The sequence below is a fragment of the Mercenaria mercenaria genome, chromosome 3 (assembly GCF_021730395.1).
Source record: "Mercenaria mercenaria strain notata chromosome 3, MADL_Memer_1, whole genome shotgun sequence".
In the NCBI taxonomy this organism is placed as follows: Eukaryota; Metazoa; Mollusca; class Bivalvia; order Venerida; family Veneridae; genus Mercenaria; species Mercenaria mercenaria.
The window spans coordinates 79,179,977-79,198,422 of NC_069363.1; the positions used below are offsets into that span (position 1 = coordinate 79,179,977).

At 35.6% G+C, this 18,446-nt stretch overlaps 1 long non-coding RNA gene and 1 pseudogene across 1 annotated transcript; one reads left to right on the forward strand and one right to left on the reverse strand.

Annotated features, from left to right (window-relative positions):
* Positions 1-1,028: 1,028 nt before the first annotated feature.
* On the forward strand, positions 1,029-13,957 carry LOC123525668 (cytochrome P450 2D28-like; annotated as a pseudogene).
* Positions 13,958-14,221: 264 nt separating this feature from the next.
* On the reverse strand, positions 14,222-17,636 carry LOC128555729 (uncharacterized). Its single transcript, XR_008370301.1, has 3 exons — positions 17,072-17,636; positions 15,452-15,592; positions 14,222-14,524 (listed from the first exon to the last, which is right to left on the reverse strand). It is a non-coding gene; the product is annotated as an uncharacterized LOC128555729 (long non-coding RNA).
* Positions 17,637-18,446: the final 810 nt, after the last annotated feature.

The following is an 18,446-nucleotide window of genomic DNA, read 5'->3' on the forward strand; positions in this document are numbered from 1 at the left end:
ATAGATATTAGACATTTTAAAATCTTAGATAAAATTATTAATGAATATTATTACGGCCAAGTATCGTGCCAGAGCGATACACCTATTGAAGGGTAAAGTTACATATGACCCTATACGAAAAAAATGTTATATTCCTCCAAATATCCGGGGCTGCGCCAGTTTCAGTTTTAGACACTGTCACGAGCCCTGCCAGTAAGCATTAGCGGTGTGATAAACTATGAATTTAAATGATTATTTTTGTAATATGTAGTACAAATGTTACAAACAAACTATATTAACGCTGGAATATAGCAAGAGAACGCATCTCTTGCCGAAAATTTTTCAACATTTCCAAGGGGAGGCCCCAAAAACCCAATCCGCCGGGAGATGGAGACCCCTTCCCCCTACCTACCCCACACTCGCAGCATCTCTGCTTGGTTCGTAGCTATGCTACTCATATTTGGCGTACAGTTCAAAATCATCAGGGTACGCCCCTGGCTTCGATATTCCTCTTATACCCCATCCACCTAATTAACGTATTACATAATGGCCTACCCCTTAATCAGTAAAATACCGGTTCTGACGGGCGTCAGGGATGTATTACATTTCAATACCTCTAATAATTACACTCAAACGAAATCAATTATTACATAGCTTGGCTGCAAATAGTTTTCTTGTAGATTCGATTATTAATATGGGACTTTACACATGTACAAAAGTGGGTGTAAGGGGACATCTATTTTCAAAGCACTCTAACACGTTACCAAGGAATTTAAAGTTCATCCTTGACGGCATTCATTAAATATTTGACCGTTTTCAATCGGTTTCTTTTCCAGCGCGCCGCTATGCCGTTCGATGCTATGACGTATTTATTGTGACGTCAGAACAGTGATTTGTTGTATAATAATTCACTGTTTTACCTCCTGTTAAGTGACAAAAACATCAGTTTTATGCTAAAATGTTCGTTAGTATTTCTTAACCTGAACATAAGCCTTAAACTAACTTAAATGTAGATTGTCTATTTGTATCTTTTTACCTCACACTTCATAGCTGATCGTGTAAATACAGCTGATAATTATTTGAAATTATGCAGTTTGTGGTTAAAGTATAAAACAGTTTGGATCGTGAAAAAGAACGATGGGATATGAAATTGTTTATATAGTTTTAGGACTTGTAGCAATGTTTATGTACTTTAGTAAGAAGAAGACATTGAAAGGTAAAGTCATAGCGGGACCAAAGGGGTTGCCTGTTCTCGGATGCATACACGAAATTGACGACAAAAATATTCACTTCAAGTTTATGGACTATGCACAGCAATATGGAGAAATATTTCAACTGAAAATGCTGTTTGATAAATTTGTAGTTTTGAATAGCGAAAGCATCATTCGTAAATCATTCGGTGGCGAAAAGTACAAACATTATTTTAGTGATCGAGCAGAAATGTTTTATGGTGAGCATTTTGCTTGTAACAGCCAAGCTGTAAGCTTTGTAGTAGATGGATCAGGTCAGTTCCACAAGACTGCAAGAAAAAATGTGATGCAAGCACTACATGCATACGGGAGTGGAATACAAGAGTTGGAGAATAACGTCCTTACAGAAATGAAGAATTTAGTTCAAAGAATAGAGAATGCACCAGGACAAAATTTTGAGTGTTTGGGAATGTTTCTGCAGTCGCTGTCAAATGTTATTTCACTTATGGTTAGTAGTCTAGTGCGTATTTTTGAATAATCGCTAAGCCTGTATGTAATAATCACTAAGGCTCTATGTAATAATCACTAAGGCTCTGTGTAATAATCGCCAAGCCTCTAATTATAATCGCTAAGGTTCTATGTAATAATCGCTAAGGCTTTATTCAATAATCAGTAAAGCTCGATGTGTTAATCGCTTAAGCTCTATGTAATGATCGCTAGGGCTCTATGTGATAATCGCTAAGGCACAATGTTATCATCGCTAAGGCTCGATGTTATGATTGCTGAGGGGAATATTTCAGCAGTCGCTGTCAAATGTTATTTCAGTTACGGTTAGTAGTCTAGTGCATACTTTATGTAATAATCACTAAGGCCATATGTAATGATCGTCAAGGCTCTATGTAATGATCGCTAAGGCTCTATTTAATAACTGCTAAGGTACTATGTAGTAATCCCCAAGACACCTCTTTGAACCGATGCACATACGGTTGTTACACTTGTATAAGCATGATTATTACATGACTCCTTATATAAATGATAAGAACCGAGGGCAATAATTGTCAGTATTGACCGGTAGGTCATACAGTAAGTGTTTACATTGTACATTTATTAATGAAAAACAGTTATTGTGTCCATCGGTGCCGTCATTTTAACGTGACTGTATTTCTATGTTCAGTTTATGACAAACTGTAAACAAACTTCTTCGTCTCTTCTTCCGATAAGCGCTAAAATCAGGTCATGGCCATAGTCCATACCTGTATACATCTCAGTTATCTTAATTTTTTATATTTGTTTTCTTCTATTGAGTTGTCTAGGCAAGTTGCTTAAACAAACTGTTGATATTTTAACGTACGGTGAAACTCCCTATCATGCTGGACACGACTGACTTTGCCTTTGCGACCATTGTAGATAATTGATCAGCCTGCACATCCATGCAGTCTGATCATGATTTGCACTGTTCGCCATTCAGTCAGTATCATTTTGGTAAGCACCCTTTTTAACAGTTACCTGTAATGGTACTGTCCAAATTGAAAGACGGACGAGTTCATTATAGAAATTTAGCAGGGTAAGGTTTAAATGAAAATGTCTCCAGTTCATGTTTAAGGCATTAGACCCGTAATAACACTCGGCAATTTCCGTTTGATTACGTACACTCGCTAGGCGATTCGTCATTCTTCGGACGTACATAACGCTCAATACGTATATGCGTTTTCCGTAAAAAAAAACAACGGAGAATGCCGAACTCGCATACGTAAAATACGTAATTACCCAATTTTCATTTTCAGTCCCATACCTTTATATAGATAAGAACGTAGACTTAATTAAATCAATATTTTTGTAATATATGAGTATATCAAGTTCGACTACATTTCTACCAATCTGATTGAAATCATCTGCGCATGAGGATTTACCAATCTGATTGAAATCATCTGCGCATGAGGACTTACCAATCAGATTAAAATCATCTACGCATGAGGACTTACCAATCAGATTAAAATCATCTACGCATGAGGACTTACCAATCAGATTAAAATCATCTCCTCAGTAACGCTACGCATGAGGTTCATGTACGAGAAGATCGATATTTTAATCAGATTGCATATCTAGCTAATTTTCATCGTGTTTATACCGTTTGCAAAGTCAAATTCTATGTTGCTTATCGGGTATATGCTAGTTATATTACTTTGTCGTTTTAACACAGGCAGTTCATATGACAATTATATATGAAAAATGCTATAGATAAAGAGATACCAATTCTCTTTTGGCATCTGTTTACAACTGAAAAACATGCATGATAGTTTGCAAACGTCGTGTGTAAACAATTGTTTTTTATATACAAAATGTAATTGTATCGTCATCGTATTGATTTCATTGCATAAAACTAGTAGATGTCGTTTATTTCATTTTCAGCTAATCGGTGAAACAATATCAGATAATGAAGAAGAAATTAACATGTTCAAGGAAGAAATAGAAGTTGAAGATTTTTACCTGAATTCTTACGTCAATTTTATCATGTCAGTTTTCCCATTTTTGCGGTATTTGCCAGGAAAATACGGAAATGAGTACCGAAAAGCAAAGTCTGTTAACGCCAAAATTGTGAAGAAATTTTTCCATGATATAAAGGTTTGCACTTTGTTGATTTATTTAGATGTCTGAGTAAATAATCCTTATGCAATAGAATTCAGTAAATTATTTCCAGCAATAAGTTTTCCAAATATAGTTCAGATTTAAGATGACAAATGACAATTTCCGTTCCGTTAAATTATCTCCGTATGCGATTTCGGTATTTTCCGGAACAGAAAGCCATTGGCTTGTATGAACTAGTCGTAAATGCCCAAAGAATGCCGAAACACGTGTGAAAACGTCATCATACGGAAATTACCGATTCATCTTACGGGCCCACTAACTTTAGCTATTGAGATACTTTGAAAGATTTGTTGTGTGTAATAAGAATAACATTGATAAAAGCAACTACTTTAAGAACATCTTCAAGCAGCTTAAAAAGCAGTAAAGCAAAATAAAACAGACTTGATTTGATTCTCTCCATGAGATGTTATGAAATATAGAACACCCCGCTGGCCCACAAGCAGCACCCGCTTCCGAGTAATTCTTAGCACGTTCCACTTTTTCCGTATGGAATGCTGTATGAGCGATTATTTTATACAGTTAACCTGCCTTAGAGGTCACTTGTATTCAACAGCAACTTCCCTTAAACAGCGGATGGCGAATTTCCCAAACTGACTTTCTGTTCCGTTGTCTTAAGCAGCAACCTGCCTTCAGCGGCCAGATTGTGTCCCTCCCTTGGCTTGCTGCTTAACAAAGGTTTAGCTGTACAATGCTTTTGCAGTTCCTATTTTGTTGAATATATGTTTGTGTGGATTCAAATTACAGACAACACACGTCAGAGGTCAAGTTCGGGGCATTGTTGATTTTTTCCTGGAGGAACAGCAAAAGCAACGTGAATCTGATGCCGATGTGTTCTTTACTGATGAAACAATTATTGCTCAAGTAATTGACATTATTGATGGAGGTAAATATTTTGCTTTAGAATATTTTTTTTTTCAAAGTTTGATACAGAACAAATACGAAGTTTCAAACGCTAATTTCTTTTGTAATTGAAAATTGCCAGTTCTTTATACCTTTCAAATAATGTATTTGGGATAATTCGAAAGCAGTATATCAATAAGATTTCAAAGTCAGAAAAGTCGAGATTCTCGACAATGTATGTTAAGAATGCCGACACGATTTTTAATCGATTAATCCTACCCCAAAACATAATTTGATGTGCGACCAAACGTAAGATACTAGTATATGAAAAAATACACGCATCATAAACATCTCTCATATATGCAAATATCAAGACAAGTTGTGATTATACATACACACAAGTAATCATTTACCAACGGTTATGCATGACCTGAATTTGTATAGTCAATTAATAAACAAAGTTACTATTAAAATACACAGACCAGCGATAATGATATGGGATGGTTAACTTTATATAAAATACTGTGAAATCATTAATACTCGTGGGGGACTAATTTTCGTGGATTTCGTGGTTGAGTCAATCCACAAAATTTAATCCCAACGAACATGTAAAATTCCCATTCATTTTATGTTCAAAAGTTGAAATCCACGAATTCATATCCCCACGAAATTGCCGTTTAGACCAATACCACGAAATTTCATACCCACGAAATTAAATGATTTTGCAGTACACAGGTTAGAGCGCCTGACATAGCATATTGTCAGCCTCCCAAATGTAATAACAACCCGGGTGTTATTACCTGTTTAAGGTTGAAATATTTCCTACCACACGAGCAGGCCTTTGGGACCGAGGCAGTTGTCCCATGGTTACACTGTCAGACTACAAAACTAGGGGTTGGGAGAATAATACTAACATTGGAAAATGACTCTCGTGACCAGTGGCTCTACATAAACCACTCTGGACCAGGAAAGCATCTGAAATTAGAGCGTCTTCTGTATCTTGCAGTCCCAGCATTACTAACAATCTTCAGGAGGGTTACCGGTGGCATCTGTAAATAAGTTTACAAACAAACATCGCGTCTTTTAATATTGAAACCTATATTCTGAGACACTTATCAAACTAAACAGATAACCTTAAAATTTTGTCAAATTCAACTCTTTCTCTGTTGGATACGACGATATGCCATATAGATTGCCATATAGATTATATATGGATGATTATGATACAAATTATCGTATTTAGAAGTCATATACTGAGTGTGTGTTCGGGATTAACGTCTTCTCCGACATTTTTTCATTCGCATAGACGACGGGGTCTACATGTAACATTCCAATGTCCACATTTATAGTGTTGACACACTGTAATATCACGCCGTAGACACGTGACAGGGATCGAACCCACGACCCCCGCACTCGAAGCGGGTGCTCTACCACTAGGCTACCGAGGCGGTCATTTATACTGAAGTTAATGAGTGTCAATGTTAAAGCGATCAGAAAAAATCATTTGTTAGTAAATACTTTGGCATTTAATACTAATTACACTTATTTGTGATTTAAAAAAATGAAGTAATGTTACAAAGTGAGTACGAATATGTAGATGACGCTCTCCACTAAGAACTGACTATTAAATTCTTTTGATATATATGATATTCGTCCATTTTTTATTTAAGGCATCACAACTACTTGGTCTGCCCTTACAAACACCATGTTGATCTTACTGAACCACCCACAGTACCAGCGTAAACTGCAGGAAGAATTTGACAGAGAAATTGGTCAAGGTAGACAACCAACCTTCAAAGACCGAAGCAAATGCACGTTCTTTAAGGCATTTGAGATGGAAGTACACCGATATATAACTATTGTGCCACTCATGTTGCCACACAGGTGTAGACAGCACGTAGAGTTTGAGGGATTTGACATTGAAGCCAACAGTACAGTAAGTTTATAAAATTTTATATATCATGTTTAAGGTTTGTAAATCAGTCAAAACGTCAGTATGTATTTGATTTGACATTGATTTAACAGAAAAGATTGAATACATTCGCATCATTTGTGGGGGATATGAAATGACACAAACGATTATATAACAGTAGAGAACATGTGAATATCATAATGTTATCAATCATATGATCTTATCTTTGTCTTGTCATTTGTCCGAAGGTGGTCACATTGGCTGGTACTAAGTTACTTGATCAATCCAAATTTTATCATTTTCTATCGTTTTTCCCCTTACTTTGACCAATCAAAATGCATAAGTCCCGTATTGGCCCGGTTTTCTCATATTGGCCCTGATGTTCTCACTTTGTCCCTACATTTCTCATACTGGCTAAGGTGAGTCTGGTATTGTTCAGTCTGTTGATATAATATGAACAGTTTCTTACTATTTTATTGAATTTGTTATACATTTGGATAGTATGAAGTCATACCAATGATAAAAATATTTACATTTTAAAAAATTCAGACGAACTCAAAGGGTAACAACATCGGTCCTTTTTTTATTTTGCAACAGTTTGATTCAGTGCATTATACAGTTATCTGTTGACTGCAGTTTCTTATTACTTAAATTGTATCATGTTGACAGAATGTCGGATCTCACAGTAACAATTCACCTCCACGACCTATCGGTATGGGCATTATTTGGGGTTTAGTTAGTTAGTTAGTTAGTACGGCGGGCAGTTGACCTAACCAGTGTTCCTGGATTCTGTACCAATACAAACCTGGTCTCCGCAAGTAAATGCCTACTTTTCCACACGAATCAGAGGTGGGGGACGAATGACATCAGACACAATGTCGTTTATTAAATCGTCAGTTAGAACATATGCCTGGCCTGGGGATCGAACTGACGACCCTGTTGTCCGTAGATCTGCGCTCTCCCTATTGAGCTTAGCGGGGGCGCCTCTTGGGATTTAGTAGACACTTTACACACGAAACATGTTTAACATAAAAGTTGTATTTCAGATAATTGGAAATGCATGGTTTCTACATCACAATAAAGAAATATGGGGAGATCCTTGGACATTCAGACCAGAAAGATTTTTGGACGAGCACGGAGACCTGTTACCTTCAGAACATATACTTCGGAGAAAGTCAGTAAAGCAAATTTACAGAAGTTCAAATTTGTTTGTATATTTATTGAGTATTTCGAATACATCTATCTGTGAGTTAGACATAAAAGTTTCAAATATTTTTCTCGTCGTAAATCTCATGTAGGGAAATCATTTATAACTGATTCTTATTCTGATACGGCAGTGGTGCACGTTCAGATCAAATTATTTTAGACTTTTATTTTCGAACATATCATTGTTTTAGCCAGTAAAACAGATGGGGTCGTGTGTAGGTACGAGTGATTTTTCTAAGAAATACTGTGATGTCGTGATATAATCAGCAATAATGGGAGCTTACTACTGAGCTGTTATAGAAATTGCTTTAAATGTCATTTCTTCGTAGGCTGCAGGTAACGAGACATACATGTGTTTATCGACCAAATGCATATTATAAACCCCATGCCTCGTTTTATTCTTATCCGAAGTTGTTTGCAGATTACAACTAATATAAGTGTTCGCTACTTCATTTATAATTGCAATTATGAATTCTTTTCAAAGCGTTTGAACCGCTGTTGTACCTGCACAAATACCCAAACTACCACAAAAAATTTAATGTCTGTTTAAGATAAACGCTATCCTTTTAATTAACCTTTAAACTGCTCAATTTCTAAAATGAACTAGTCCATCATTCAATTGGGTAGTATCGCTAATTATTCGAAGGGGTCTTCTATCATGTCTATGGTGGCATATGTCATCACTTAAGATTCACTAACTGAATAGCGAACAGCGCAGACAGTGATCAGCCTGCACGGATCTTGGTCTGCGCTAGTCGCAAAGGCAGAATCACTTGCCGCCAGCAGGCTAAAGGTTAATCTGATTGTCGTATATTGTCTTAATATGTTTCTGGACGTGTGTCAGAATTTCTGATTAAGGTGGAATGCGCCCCAGATTTTTTTGCCGAATTTCGTCCTGAAATTTATACTGTATAAAATTCAGGATATATGCGATTGAGTTCCGATGTTAGTGTGTCGCCATACTGTTGGAGTTTTTTGCTATTGTGTCAGAAACATTACTCCTGAAGTCACGTTTCGTGCAATGTCCTGTTCCGAATGCTCTCGGCATTTTCCCTCTCCTGCGCTCTAAATGTCATATTAATGAAAAATACAAAATAACTGTCACTTTGCATTCAGAAAATGCTACTCAATGGTACAAAATTCAGTGAAATAAGACTGACGCTTAAGACGTCAGAGACGATACTGTGACATCAGAACGGGAAAACTCATATCAAGTTTTGCTACAAATTTTGGCTTAAAATCCAGTTTATAAAAAATCGGCTCGATAAAAGTACGTATAACTTTTGTAAGTTGTTTTCGAGTATGTATACGTGTTGTAGACACATAAATACTTTGGGGTCACCGACTTTTATTTTTCAATATTTGACGATATTTTACCCCTACCCCATTAAGAAATCGTGTTTTCTTTAACAAAATAATCTAAATAGTATGCATGCGGAGCTGCATGTATTAACGGTAAATCGGGAATGAATTGATGAAACGAATCGACATGAAAGTATTGAGAGACATAAGAGGGATTTTCTAAGAAAGTGTCAATTAAAGTCACCCACCTCCAGATTTGGCTAAAAATAATCTTTCTCTCAAATTGAAGTTTGGTCGTATCATGAACATTAGAATTTGAGTTTTTGTAACTAAAATATTTTTAAAAATCCAAATCAAGAAAAAAAGTAGACCGTGTCGGAAATCGAACCCCGAACAACCGCGGCAATAAAGACATTTTCCCGTCGTCGTAACCAATAGGGCTATAGCGGAACTTCAAAATATGCAATACTTTATCGTCATCTGTAGATCTATTTTTCAGGAATAAAGTCTCTTCGCTGGACTAGCTACTCTGCCTAACTGTAACCTCACTGTCTCTGTCTCTTTGTCTCTTTGTCTCTCTGTCACTGTCTGTCTCGTGCCGAAGCTCGCATCTTTGACCAAGGATGCGAAAAAATGATACCAGTTGCTCAGCCTTATGCATATAGAACAGACTCTTCTCTCAACTTGTAATCTCGCATGAATGAGATGTGGAGATTGATGTCTAAAATGGTACATTTTTTTCATGATTCTCCATAAATTAATTAACGTAAAAAATAAGAATTCCATATACTATTTTCGTGCTGATTGTACATGTGAAGTGGAACAACCGTTTGACATGCGTCGATAAATATTTCTGGTAAAATCAGGCAAATCCTCATGTCATAAAATTACATTTGAACGAGCTTTCTAAAAGTTTAAAACATATTACAGTTCCTATTTTCACGACCGTATACTAGCTTTTTCTTACAAAGCTAAGTTAGCATTTGCAAGAGACAGGTTGAACGATTGGCGGTATGTACTAAACCGATAGTAACAGAAAAGACAACTATTCTTCAAGCTTTTAATCTGCATTTTGAAAACATCAATAGGAAATAAACAATGGATAGTAAATATTGCCCGTAAGTTTTGACCTGGCACTCAGTGTTGTGGGTTCGAGTCCTACGTCTGACCATATCTCTCTCCCCCCACATATCTTCCTCAGTTTTATTTGCAAACTTACCACTTATTTTATCAAACGTATCGTGACATTTATGGTTCATTTATTAAAACATTCAGTAATCGTACTAAAAGAGAAAACAATTAAAATCTATGTAATATGATACATAAAATAATGTCAAATTGAAACAGTTGTCGATAATATTACAATTACATTGAATATGATCTAAGTGATTTCGAACCCGTGGTAACGTGCGTGGAAGTCTGACACCTTAACAGGTCGCCACCGTGTCATTGAATAATTGTATATGTAACTTTAGTAATATAGATTTTTTCAGGATACAGATATTGCATAAATCAACGAAAACGCCAGAAAATATTTACGAAGATTAATGAGTGCCAGGTCAATACTTTCGGACAGTAGTGGATATTGTCCGTAAGTATTGACATATTGTCCTGGCCCCCATAAATATTCCATATAATTTAATTCTCGGTGTCCGTATAACTATTGCGTAAAATTTCTTGATTTACAAAATATCGCATATGAAAGTAGCTGCGTGGACAAAACGATTAGCCATCAATCTCAGGGTTGTGGGTCCGAGTCCTCAGTCAGATCATCTTTTTTTCAAGTAACGAAAGCACCCGAAAATATTAGCGAAGATTAATGAGTGCAAGGTTACGGACAATAGCATAAAATATACATTTTGTCAAAGGTGTTTTCCTTTCACCAAAACATGGCATCTACAGTTCAGATCGAATATATCTTGAAAATTTCTTATAATAAATACATCTCGTTTCTAACAAGAACGTGAGTTGTGTAAGTTGAAAACACACTCTTTTTAACTCTAACGTCATATAGCCTCAAACCATGCGGGGGTGGGGGTAAAGTTACGATATATTGCGAAAAATAGAAGTCGGTGACCCCTAAGTATTTGTGTGTCTGCTAGACGTTCACATACTGTGAAACAACATACCAAAATTATTCATTTTTTTATCGAGCCGATTTTTTATAAACTGGATTAAAGGCAAAATTTATAGCAAAACTTGATGTGAGTTTTTCCGTTCTCACGTCACAATATCGTTTCTGACGTCTTAAGCGTCAATCTTATTTCGCTGAGTTTTTTACCATTGAGTAGCATTTTCTGAATGCAAAGTGACAGTTATTTTGTATTTATCATTTATATGACACCAAACGCGCAGGAAAGGAAAATAACGAGGAAAACTAACTGAAGTAACTTCTCGTTATAATCAAAATGCATGAATTTGTATTGGCTCCGATCTTTTATATTGTTCCATGATTTCCATATTGGCTCCGTTCTTTTATATTGTTCCATGATTTTCATTTTATATTGTTCCATGATTTCCATATTGGCTCCGTTCTTTTATGTTGTTCTATGATTTCCATATTGGCTCCGTTCTTTTATATTGTTCCATGATTTCCATATTGGCTCCGTTCTTTTATATTGTTCCATGATTTCCATATTGGCTCCGTTCTTTTATATTGTTCCATGATTTCCATATTGGCTCCGTTCTTTTATATTGTTCCATGATTTCCATATTGGCTCAGATGTGTTTGATATCAAATGATCAATCTGTTTCATATGATTTGCGAAGTGTATCTAATAGTGTTTCTAATATTTCATTGTTGAATTATAAATTTCAGATGACCACTTATATCTAGATTTTGATATTTTAAATACAGTAGAAAATATTTTAATCGCATTTTCTCTAAGGAACAACTGCCTTTGTGCTATCTAAATAAAGCGATATAAATTTCGCCATAATATGATCTTTTTTCATCGAATTAATCCTTTGTATATTAGCCATTTTTATGAACAATTCTTCTTGTATATTTTCAGCCTGATGCCTTTTTGGGCACGGTTTACGTCAGTGCCCAGGAGAGATGTTCGCCAAAACTCGCTACTTTCTTTTCATAAGTAGCTTATTGCAACGCTGGTCTTTCGAGTTTCCGGCCGACAGACAAGTCCCGTGTGACCCAAGGTTGTTTGAAAACTTTGATATCAGTGTCGTTATAAGGCCAAAACCTTTCTTCTGCTGTGCGAGAAACCGGATGTAAACTGGTATGAAGATATGTGTCAGTACTCCTGTGACAAACAGTTTAGATTACTAGTAATTGTTATATCATTTCAACTAAACATTTTGTAATGCCAGTTACACTGGAAATAAAAAAACGTTTAATGTCAGCATGGAAACTGAGAAACGTTTATACCCGCTGGTCCAACAACAGAAATATTCAGCTGTGACTGTGAGCGTTTTACATACGGAAGAATACTCCTCCCGCCAATAATCGATAGCGGTCAGACTTTCTATATACTCGTAGAAATAAGTAGGGCTCGTTCACATTTTACTTAATAACTAAAAGTAAGAATCCTTAGGTGAAAATAAATTATCCAAGTTCAACATTTGAATCATGACAAGCTATTTTAAAAATAAATTTGATCTTTGATTTTGATTGACCCACGAGACGATATGTTATGCCATCATTTCGTCATTCTTTTCCTTCTATTTTCTTTATAAAGTGTGTAAAAATCACGTATATATGCGTCTGTTTAAAGCTTTTTTTGTATAAACCAATGATATAAAAGCTAAGGTGCAAGCGATTTCTTACTCTCAATGAATATATTTTTGAACGATATATATTTCATTTTTGTAAAATAAAACTTTGATGAACCCACAGACGGTTATTCATGATCAACAATTAGTTAAAATTTGCCGTCCTATTGGTATAATTGTCCCCCTTGAAATCACCTGGCTGTGCGATATCGATTTTTATCTGGTTGATATTTTCCAATAGAAACAAAGAAGGAAAAAAAGTTTGAACAAATATTGTTTTAATTAGAATGAACACACAATATTTATTATACTATTGAAGTGTTCGTCATTCTTTTCTCTTTACAAAGATATAAAAAAAATGTTTATCTAAAATGAAGAATTAATGCTTCCCTTGGCGATTAAAAAACACCACTATCAGTCTCTGTTTTCGGCATACAGTTACCGAATAAAATAAGCAAAAACCTGTTGTACGTATCTTATTCTTTCCCCTGTAGCCACTTTATCCATAATTTGAGAATATTTATTATCCTATTGAAGTATTCTACAGACAATAAAATTGTTATATATGTTTTTATTTTGAAATTATTTTAATGTTTTCTTGCTTCCCTAGACGTTTAAAAGTTGGTGATTTTTGTATTATATCTTTATTTGCACGTATCCGTGGTATTTCCGGGCGCGTGTGGAAACGCACGAACTCGCCCGAAGTTTAGCTGCCGATGATACAGAAAGAGCCGATTAATTATTACAGCAGAGTATTATTATCAATTGGTAATTCTTACCGCATGCCTCAATATAAAAGAAAAAAAAGAAAGAAAGGTAGAGAGAGAAAAAAGGAAGTCATAACAATTTCATGAATTAAATTTACAGAATTTCTAGAATATTATTTTTTTTTTATTAATCTGGTTTAACGACAAAGTTATTGTGCAAATGGAGCGGTATGTGATCAATTAACCAGGTGTGCAACTTGGAAAATACGTTTTATTATTGCAGATAATTATAGAAGTGATAATAACAGTGCGGGAATAATTTCAGTTATATTAAGGCGAACTATAGTTTTTTTGGGAATTACTAGCTTTCCGTCTTATGACTTAACTTCAGTGCGAAATATGCAGACGATACAATAATGCCGCGTGAATATGCGGTATCATGATCAAAAGGTCAGAGTAAATGATTTAATCAGTTTATTTAATTTGTGTTTGAGTGTTTTATTTCGACATAACGTGTCTAAGTGGTAATGTAATTGTACTTCTAAACGATGTTGCTCATTGCAGAGCTGGAGCGGCCTTCTGCGCATATCCGGAAGTGATTGTCAGTTGGAGTGCACGGTTTAAAATACGCAAATTATTGCATATCCGCACGCATTTAGTGTATAATATGTATACTATACTGACTAAAGGTTAGGGCTAGTATCACAATGGTTACAAAATATATACAGTAAAGGTGTCGGCCCGGTACAATTTCTCCTTCTTTGCTGTATGGTAAAACAAGCATTTTTGGACATGGATTGTGAATTTCACAACAAAATTGCAGCATTGACAGCTCTGTATTTCTGAAGAGTAATACTATCCCAGTCAATATATCACAGAAAAACACCACCATCAACGATGAACTTTTTTGCTACACATCAAAGTATCTAGTCCATGTTTAAATTTCCCACTGACATCTGTCATGGCCACCAGTCTGGTGTAGTTTTTTAATCCTTCCGCACAGAAATGTAATCCTGAAAAACAAACATAAAACAACTGTTAAAGACATCAGAAATGACAAAAAATGTACACAGTATCAATAAATACATTTGGAATATAACATGTCAAAGTAGGGATAGCGTTAAATTGGGAACTTCAAAATTTCAAAGAACTACTTTCTAGGATACAACGACCCGGAAGTACTTCTATACCGGGGTGACACCTAAATCTTATCAAATTTTTAATTTAGCCAAATTTTTCTTATAAAATCTTGTAACTTAGGGTTTTGCGAGAAAAGTTACACAAGACATTGTCATCGCAAAGAAAATTTTGTCCCGCAGAAACATTTCAAACATTAGACCTACTTTGCGGAGGGATTGGCTCGGAAACCGGAATTTTGAAGAAAAAAGGCACATTACAAAATTTGCCTTCCTTCTGATAATTTCAATCAGACTTTCATGAAATCAACTGTGATATCACTACTTAATGCTTATAGTATGTTTTATGTAACTTTAAGCTTATTTATTTTGAAAAATGATGTATCAAAATGAGTATTTACTTTAAAAATATGCAATTTTTAGTAAAAAATGCATAATTTACCCACTACAATTGCAGAAAAATGAAACTTTTAATGATTGAAAGACCAGAACCCACAAGCAAAGACCAATATGTGATTATATTTATGACAATTACTGGAAGTAAAACAGAACAATACACCACAGCCTTAAAATGAGTTATTTCTTCGGCTAAGCCGAACAATGCCTGAAACGCCAAATGCAAAGCCGATCCGCGCCATCTTGGAAGCAGGCAAGTGCGGAAGGTCAAGAACTCCAACTGGAGCCAGACACAGCTCAGGGTACCCCTGAAACTGTCAAGCAGTTACTGACATTTTAGGCTACAGTTCTGACTAAAGACAATAGGACCAGAGGGAAATGCACCGGTGGAACATGTAAATCGCTTACCGAAAACTAGCCGTCATTCTGCGGTGTAACACTGGGAATCACAGCTTCTGCCCGCTCGACTTAATAGGTTGGTCTGGTTTATGGGTAGCTGCTGACTGGTTGTACGATTCTAAATTCCTACTGACATATGGAATTCATCGCCTGCAAATGACAAAAGAAAGATTGTGAACCGGTGTCGGCCTTTCTTGAGAAACAAATGAGTGTGTGTGTATAGTTCTAAGTGTGATCAGGAACACCTATAGAAAAAGGTGACATAATATTCACAGATTGGTACCATCTATCATTTCTTTATCATTCTGATATCAACTGGTTCAGGAACTTTACAGGAAGTCTGTCATTAAAACACTGCAACTGAATAATTTTCTACATATATGTAGCTGAAATAGTGAAAAGAATATTAACAATAAGTATTACCAGACACCCCTTTCAGCACAGACAATAAAGTATCTGAAATGCACATTTAAAAGAATTGAAACACATAAATGCTATGAAAAAACAACATACAGAAAAACATGAATAAAAGTCCCAACAGGAAAGGTCCTATCTGAAGAATGAAGTAGAATGAATCGAGCAAAACTGAAATACAAATACCGTCAAGTTGTGTTTCCAGTCGGTACCAGGACAAATACATATTAAGGAAACTGCACGAGGCCGACCCAGGAAATCAGTCCCGTTAAATATTTTCTTAGTAACACAGACCTGCGTTGTAAACCTGAAAAGCAAATCAGAATAGAAGCATCCCATTCAAGGCAGAATGTATCTGACGACGGCCTGATGCGGGCTGAAAGCTCGGAATATGTTCTAAACTGAAAAAAACAAATGAATAAATAAAATAATACACAAACAACAACAACAACAACAACAACAACTATTTTATCACACTGAAGCAACCTCCATGTAATTTCCTGTGTAATACAACCAATGTCCTGTCAGTGTAAAGAAAACTTGTTATACATTAATAATGCCGTCAAATGCACTCGGCACACTGGTAAGCAATGTCCTTCAATGCCAAAATGCCGGTAGCAGACTGGATTTGACTGGAATGATAAAAATAATTATTTCGTGTAATATTAGTTATGCGTCTCATACGTAAGGGAACGAACATTCACGCAATTTCTTTATATCATATATGAGACGCCTGCTGACTGGCTTTAACATCAGTGTAATAACACCGTGACCGGTTCCAGATCCAGGCCCGACAAGCAATCAGTCTCTCCGACTCCTGTTACGAAACCGACTATAGCCTCATTTATAAACCCATCCGGTCCAAAATGTACAGCTTCCACACATACGACACTGTTCATCCACGGTCTACTGCGGCACTATGTAACATGTTCACATATATATACTTATAAATTCTTCGGAAAAGAGACGCTATGCGAAATGGAAATTTTTTTAAAAAAATTTAAGAAATTTAAATTTATATTTTTTTCTTAAAATTAAAGTGAAAAACTATGTGTCTTCTTTTTATATAGCCTTTTTAAAGCTTCCTGCTTGTTCAGTGTCTTTGCACTATAGTAGAAGACTGACAAATCAAGAGGAGACAACTATTACTCAAATTTCAAAGAAAATTCAACTACTGAATTTTTAAAATTTGAATAAAATTAAAATTTCACAAACCTTGGAAATATCCTTTTAGCCACTGATTTGTATTGTTATCAGCTACTAGTGTGTGAAGTTTCATGACTGTAAACCCTATGGTTGCTGAGATATTCCATTTTCTGAATTTGCCATATAGGTGTCGGCCCGGTACAATTTCTCCTTCTTTGCTGTATAGTAAAACAAGCATTTTTGGACATGGATTGTGAATTTCACAACAAAATTGCAGCATTGACAGCTCTGTATTTCTGAAGAGTAATACTATCCCAGTCAATATATCACAGAAAAACACCACCATCAACGATGAACTTTTTTGCTACACATCAAAGTATCTAGTCCATGTTTAAGTTTCCCACTGACATCTGTCATGGCCACCAGTCTGGTGTAGTTTTTTAATCCTTCCGCACAGAAATGTAATCCTGAAAAACACACATAAAACAACTGTTAAAGACATCAGAAATGACAAAAAATGTACACAGTATCAATAAATACATTTGGAATATAACATGTCAAAGTAGGGATAGCGTTAAATTGGGAACTTCAAAATTTCAAAGAACTACTTTCTAGGATACAACGACCCGGAAGTACTTCTATACCGGGGTGACACCTTAAGTTATTTTCGTTCAAATTGCTTGAAACCGGTATATACTGGACTCTGTAATTTATACAGGCGCTCCAGATCTGCATTGAGTTACACTCATTTCTTAATGACTTAGACACATCTACTTTAGTTTAGAAGGGTCATGGAAAAATAAATGGTACAATTTTGTAATATTTCAAAAAAAAATTATGTACAAAAATATGAAGAAAATAATTTTGTCCAGGCAATCGGGCTTTTCCAAAATCCGATTTGATACACGCCGTCCAATCGGGCATTTGGAAAATCCAATTGTCCCATATTTTTGCGAACTTGAAATGTTTCTGGGCGGACATGGTGAAATTTTAAAAGTTGGATAATGTTAAATTGGTATGTAAGAACGTAAACATCATGATATAGCCGTCTTCTGAGAAATCTTTGAAAATTCAATTGGAATTGTGTCCCAACTTATCTTGCTGGAAAAACGGCGGCCTAAAACAGTTCTTTTATTTGATTTAAGGGTTATTTACGTCAGTAAAGGACTCATTTTTCAACACATTTAATCTAAGCGCGGGGACCAACAGCGCGTATATTAAAATGACGACAGATGCCTTTTAACATTACAGAAACGCAAGCAACATTTCATTCTATTGTATTCAATATATTCACTGGAAAGTGGATTGAATCATTTCTACCAATCATAAGCCCTAGGAGAACACTATGTGGGTAACGAAATATACAAGCACGGGTGAAATTTACCCGAAGAAAATTTACAACTTAAAGAGGGAGGGCGCTCAGTCGGGGCTTGATATTTCTATT